Source organism: Triticum aestivum, chromosome 1B (genome assembly GCF_018294505.1).
Source record: "Triticum aestivum cultivar Chinese Spring chromosome 1B, IWGSC CS RefSeq v2.1, whole genome shotgun sequence".
NCBI classification, from domain to species: Eukaryota; Viridiplantae; Streptophyta; class Magnoliopsida; order Poales; family Poaceae; genus Triticum; species Triticum aestivum.
In genome coordinates, this window is record NC_057795.1 from 119706386 (window position 1) to 119713581 (window position 7196).

The window sequence follows — 7196 nt, forward strand, 5'->3', positions numbered from 1 at the left end:
TGTATATTTCCTTGTGTACATCTCCATTGTATAAGGGGCTTCTCTGCACTTTACCACTCTGTATATGTACTGGCCTTTGGCCCTCAGTAAAGACAGTTGCTCACTTGTCCAACATGGTATCAGATGTTAGGTTCCCCTCTCTCCCGCACGCTGCAACTCTGTGCTAGCTCCTCCCCCGATCCTCCCACTACCATGTCTGGCTCTCCTCACCGCGGATTCGGCCGTCCCGGTCCTTCTTGCTGTGGATCCGGCCACCCTGGTCTTCCTCGCTGCGGATCCGGCCTGCTACGCCCCAGTCTGCTTCGTCGTGCCCCGGCCTGCTCCGCCTCCTTCCAGTCGCGCCCTGGCCTGCTCCTTCTTCTGTCGGCTGCACCCCAGCCGCCTCCTTCTCCTGCAGGCCGCGCCCCGGCCGCCCCCACCTCCTGTCGGCCGTCGCCCTGCCCCTGCGCTGCTGCTTCTCCGTGCTGCTACGGCTGCTGCTTCACTTCGCCCCGCTCTTCTTCCTACTGGCTGTGTGCACCGCTGGTTTGTGCGTGAGCGTATGCGAGGGCTCGATCCCGATCGATCCAGATCGGGTCTGACTTAGTTGACTTCAGAAAAAAACAAAGGAGAAACCCAGAGGTTCCTTATGTCTTCTTTGGGCTATGTTGTTGTTCCTCGGTGCTCAGTGATCTTCGATGGCACCAACTACGCTGAGTTTGTGGGGTTCGTGCACATCCATATGCGTGGTCTTATTTTGTGGGGTGTTCTTTCTGGCGAGGTCCCCTGTCCGCCATGTCCTGTTACGCTCGTGGCCCCAATCCCATCGGTGCTGCCGGTGCTTCCTGCTGAGACTTCTCAGGCTGAACGGGATGCAGCCAAGGCCTTTGATTATGCTGCAGTTGATGCTTATAATCAGCAGGTATCTGCTTATTCCGATGCTCTTTCGGTGTACCGTGATGATATGTCTGCTTACACTCAGTGGTGCAATGACGATGCTCGGGCTACTATTGTTCTCACTGCGAGTGTCCTCCCTCAGTTTGCTTTGGAGTTCATGGGACTTGGCATAGTTGCAGCGACGTGGTCTTATCTTTGTCAACGCTATCAGCCCTCTGGTGATGCTCTCTACCTATCTGTAATATGTCAGGAGCACGCACTCCAGCAAGGTGATTCCTCTGTTGTTGAGTTCTATTCAAAGTGCTCTGCCATCTGGCGTCAGCTTGACTCTCTTCGGACAGTTGTTTGTGGGACCTGTCATTGCTGCCAGACTACTCGGTCTGATTTGGAGTTTCAGCGAGTCCATGAGTTCTTATCTCGTCTCCGCACCGAGTTTGAGCCCATACATGCTCACTTGCTTGCTCGTGGTCGTGTTCCCATCTCGGAGGTGCTTGCCCAGCTTCGTGCTGAGGAGACCCGCCTTCGCTCTACTTGTTTGCTGGTGGTCCCGTCTGTGTTGGCTGCTCGGTCTCCTGTGTCGTCTGCTCGGCTCACCGCTCCACCGCTCCTTCCCACACCTTGAGGGGGGTGGGTCGCCCTGCTTATACTGAGAGGGGTCGGTCGCGTCGTGACACCTTCTATGGCTACTGCTCTCGGCCAGGTCATCCAGAGTCTGATTCTCGTGAGAAGAAGCGTGACCAGAGGTGCTCCTCTTCCAGTGGGACACCTGGATCATCCTCCACTCTGCCACTCACTGACAAGGACATTGTGAGGCTCAAGCGTCTTTTGGCTTCCTCAGGCTCTTCGTCGACCGATTCCGCTGCTGCAGTGACTGCATCCACTTCTCCACCACCGCAATCATCTACACAGTCAGGTACATCTTCGTGGGTTCAGGATTCTGGAGCCTCCTTTCATATGTCTTCTGATTCTTCTGTGCTGTCTTCACTTCGACCTCTTGATTCGCCTGTTAATGTTCTTACTACCGATAGCACACCTCTTCCTATTACTAGTCGTGGTGTTCTTTCCACTACATCCTTTTCTCTTCCTAGTGTTTCACATGTTCCTCGCCTTACCATGAATCTTTTTTTCGCTGCCCAACTTACTGATTCTGGTTGTCGTGTCATTCTTGATACCGACTCTTGCTCCATTCAGGATCTTTGATACGTCTCCAACGTATCTATAATTTTTGATTGTTCCATGCTATTATATTATCCCTTTTGGATGTTTATGGGCTTTATTTTACACATTTATATCATTTTTGGGACTAACCTACTAACCGGAGGCCCAGCCCGTATTGCTGTTTTTTTTGGCCTATTTCAGTATTTGGAAGAAAAGGAATATCAAACGGAGTCCAAACAGAATGAAACCTTAGGGAGCGTGATTTTTGGAACGAACGTGATCCAGAGGACTTGGAGTGCAAGTCAAGAAGCAATCGAGGCAGCCAGGAGATAGGAGGGCGCGCCCACCCCTCCTGGGCGTGCCCCCTGTGTCCTGGGCCCCACGAGCGGCCACCGACGTACTTCTTCCTCCTATATATACCTACGTACCCCGAAAACATCCAGGGAGCCAACGAAAAACAATTTCCACCGCCGTAACCTTCTGTATCCGTGAGATTCCATCTTGGAGCCTTCGCCGGCGCTCCGCCGGAGGAGGAATCGACCATGGAGGGCTTCTATATAAACACCATAGGCCCTCCGATGAGTAGTGAGTAGTTTACCACAGACCTTCGGGTCCATAGTTATCAGCTAGATGGCTTCTTCTCTCTTTTTGGATCTCAATACAATGTTCTCCCCCTCTCTTGTGGAGGTCTATTTGATGTAACTCTTTTTGCGGTGTGTTTGTCGACATCCGATGAATTGTGGGTTTATGATCAAGTTTATCTATGAGAAATATTTGAATCTTCTCTGAATTTTTTTATGTATGATTGAGTTATCTTTGCAAGTCCCTTCGAATTATCAGTTTGGTTTGGCCTACTGGATTGATCTTTCTTGCCATGGGAGAAGTGCTTAGCTTTGGGTTCAATCTTGCGGTGTCCTTATCCAGTGACAGAAAGGGTTGCAAGGCACGTATTGTATTGTTGCCATCGAGGATAAAAAGATGGGGTTTATATCATATTGTTTGAGTTCATCCCTCTACATCATGTCATCTTTCTTAATGCGTTACGCTGTTCTTATGAACTTAATACTCTAGATGCATGCTGGATAGCGGTTGATGTGTGAAATAATAGTAGTAGATGCAAGCAGGAGTCGGTCTACTTGTCATGGACGTGATGCCTATATACATGATCATGCCTAGATACTCACATAATTATTCACTTTTTTATCAATTGCTCGACAGTAATTTGTTCACCCATCGTAATAGTTATGCTATCTTGAGAAAAGCCACTAGTGAAACCTATGGCCCCCGGGTCTATCTTTTATCATATAAGCTTTCAATCTACTTTTATTTGCATCTTTACTTTTTGCATCTATATTATAAAATACCAAAAATATATTTATCTTATCATACTATCTCTATTAGATCTCACTTTCGCAAGTGGCCGTGAAGGGATTGACAACCCCTTTATTGCGTTGGTTGCGAGCTCTTTGTTTGTTTGTGTAGGTGCGTGGGACTTTTGAGGAGCCTCCTACTGGATTGATACCTTGGTTCTCAAAAACTGAGGGGAATACTTACGCTACTTTGCTGCATCACCCTTTCCTCTTCAAGGATCAAACCAGACTCGATCTACGGTCGACTCAGGAGGTCGTAATATTCTCTGCAAGATTAGCATAACAATGCATATACTTCAACCGACAGATAGAAACACCACGTGACATACCCCCTCATGCCATACCGGACACGACCGTCTCGACGGAGGACTAGGAACAAGACCGTGTCTACCCGAGACAGAGGCCTTCTCGGCTTTCCTCCCGGTATGCATGAAAGGCATATGACGGTGATTTCCATCACAACCATATCAACTCCATTTGCATGAAATTCATTAACATGCACTCATGAATAGGGTCACATCCTCACATAAAATGACGCATGCATGCGTCGGGGTGTTGTGGTCACCGAGTCAAACAACACACACAAAAATTACACCAGGGTTCAGGATGCTTGCCTTCAGGTCATGGGAAGGCAGGGTGCATTCCAAAACGTCTTGAAGTCTTCAAAAATCCTATTTAAAAGAATACATATGAATTAACACACAAAATCAAAACAGCACAAAAAGTTGTTTTGAAATTTTTTTCAAATAAATCTTAAAATAAACTAGACAATATTTGAGAGATGTAGGAAAAAGAATTAATCTATTTGGAGTTGTATTTAAAAAAGTTATAGCCGGTCAAAGTTTGGTCAAAAATCTGTTATTTAAAATAAAATAGAAAGAAAACGTTTCGAATATCTACGTACACGTCAAAGGCGTATTCTGGAAATGCGCTTCCACTTAAACCCACGTGGACTAGGACGGGGTCACTGACAGTGGGTCCAAGGGGCCCACTGGTCAGGTTTGACCAGTCCATCCCTCCCTCCTCTTCCTTCGCCCGAACGGAGGCGAGGCGACAGTGATCAACGCCAGCGAATGGCTGCTCCCCGCGGGCTCCAGAGAGTCGAGATGGATCCGCAAGACGGGGGCGGTCCTCTCGGTGGTCGTTGGGTCGGCGGGGGTGGAGGGAGTCGCCGACGGCGAGCTTCGCGGCGGAGGAGGCCTCGGGAGCAAGGTGCTTTTTGGGCTGCGGTGGTTCCCGATCAAAATCGAGTAGGGGGAAAGGTTCACGGGAGGAAAAGAGGGCTTCTGGTGGAGAGAGTGGAGAGGGGGAGGTCCTAGTGGTGCCGGAATGGTCGGGGCGGTGGCGGCCGCAGGAGTTGCCGGAGACGGGGAAGAAAACCTCCCCGGGTCGATTGCGAGCTAGGGAAGCACCATTGGGGTGGCCTGAGGTTGCCTGAGTGCGGGAACGGCTCGGGGCTTCCTTAAATAGGCGAGTCGAGGCAGTTCAGCGGCGGCCGCGGATAAGGTCGCCGGCGACCGTCTTCTGTAGCTGCAGGGCATCGTGGCGAGGCTGGGGATGGCGGCGGGAGCTAGCGGACGAGCGGCTACTGCTCCAAGGGCGAGCTGGCGAGCGGAGGTGGCTTGGGCGGCGCTGGCCAGCGCAGGAGCTGTCGGGCGGCAGTGGCGGCTAGTTGTTGGCCTGCCGGAGACGTGGCGAGAGCTGCGGGGCTCGGGGGTGCAGCAGGGGACACGGCGTGCTGGCTGCGGTCGGTCACGGACTGGAGTGAGTGCGGGGCGTGACGCGGCGGCTCGGGCGCACGTGCGTGCCAAACCCAAAGCACGCACGGGACGTGCTCGACAAAATGCTATGGCATGCTAGGGGGTTCCAAACCACAAGAGGGTTAGCAGAGTGGGGTTATAGGCTAGGGCAAATCCATGGGACATGCTGGATAGGTCAGGGGCTCAAGTTCACAAAGTAAACTTGAAGTCATACCAAATCTGGATATGCACTCAGGGTGTTTGACAAAATGCCAAAGGCACCTAGGAAGTTCTTGGAGTGTCCAAATCTCCGAGAGTGGGGTCTCTTTAGAAGAAAGAGGGGGTGGTGAGGTTAGTTTGCCAAAAGGAGAAACTTGCTAGTGCAAGTTTTGCAAAACTACAATTCTGGACAGGGAGTAAGTGGCATCATTACATGGACCAAAAGTGTTCCAAAGAGTGCATACTCCTGGACTTAGGGGTTTTGCAGGGTTGACTACAAGCATGAGAAAGCACAAGGTCACTTGAGCAAGAAAGAATGGGGTTGCAATAGAAAACACAAGTCTGGTCCAAAATGAAAAAGAGGTTAACTCACTCAATTTTTCCAAAGGACAACACTATGTTTTTGCATAAAGTTGGATGGCATGCTACCACTGACATCCCATAATTTTTGTGGAGGCTCTAGGGAAATATTTAATTAGGCTATAGTGCAAAAATGCCCACTGGACCAGATTTGAAAAATAGGTGCAAAACTCATAATATGCAATAAAATAAATATATTATTGCACAAAAATGATTTAGAGACATCACATGACATCTCCAAATTTTGGTTGGATTTTTAGTTAAATTTATCAACTGGTTGTAGTTCAAAAAGAGCTCCAAAACTTAAAACAAGTCATTTTAATGAATATAGCTCAGGGTGAAATAATTTAATAAATAATTCCACTGATTAAGAAAAGTTTTAATGAGAGAGCATAGAAGTTCAATATGTTTGGAAGGATCCACTTAGGTAGATACTCATTAATATAAAAAGAAAGGTTCTGGAATCAACAGAAATATTCTTGCAGGCAAAATTTTAAACTCTAAGTTTGTCATGACCGGTTTTTCAATAAAATGCTTATTGAGAAAATCGATCTTTAGATCCCAGTATAGGAAAAGTTATCCTCACTGGTAGACAAATACTTGATAAACAGAGGACCAGTAGCATTAAATATATTACAGGGTTGAGCTGAGGCTGCTCAACAATTTATTACAAACTCACCAATATCTTACATAAGGGCGGTTATGACACCGGGGTGTGGTGACATGCTACTAGGTCGAGATAAAAAGTGGTGGTGGATAACTTGACTCCTAACTGGCAGCTCATCGAGCGTCGAGGTGAGGCTCGATGGATTTATTTCTGGGGTGGCGGAAGCGGATATAATACAGTGACCAAATGCAGGATCGCACGGGACTGACTGGGACTCCTCTAGGCGTCGGACTCGCTATCGAACTCTTCATCCATGAGATCGCCTTCATCAACATCTGGCCAAATCAACAAGCCAGGTGAGTACTTTGAAAGTACTCGCAAGACAGTTCGGACAAAAGATATAACAAATGCATGCATGAATGCATCATGAGCAAAATAATGATGCTCATTCCAATAATAAAATTTTTGCATGACTAGAAAAGTAAAACAAATAACTGAAAACCGATCGGGTGTCTGGAGCGACGCCTCGAAAGGTAAACAAATAAAGCGCATGCCGCAGTCGGGCGTCTAAGAGACACCACATAAAGGGCTTATGAAAGAAATGCCACAGTCGGACGTCTGAGCAACATCGCAGAAATGGCTTGTAAAAGAAATGCCACAGTCGGATGTCTGAGTGACATCACAGAAAGGGCTTATAAAAAAATGACATAGTCGGACGTCTGAGCGACATCACAGAAAGGGCTTATAAAAGAAATGCCACAGTCGGACGTCTGAGCGACATCACAGAAAGAGCTTATAAAAGAAATGCCACAGTCGGACGTCTGAGCGACATCACAGAAAGGGCTTATAAAAGAAATGCCACAGTCG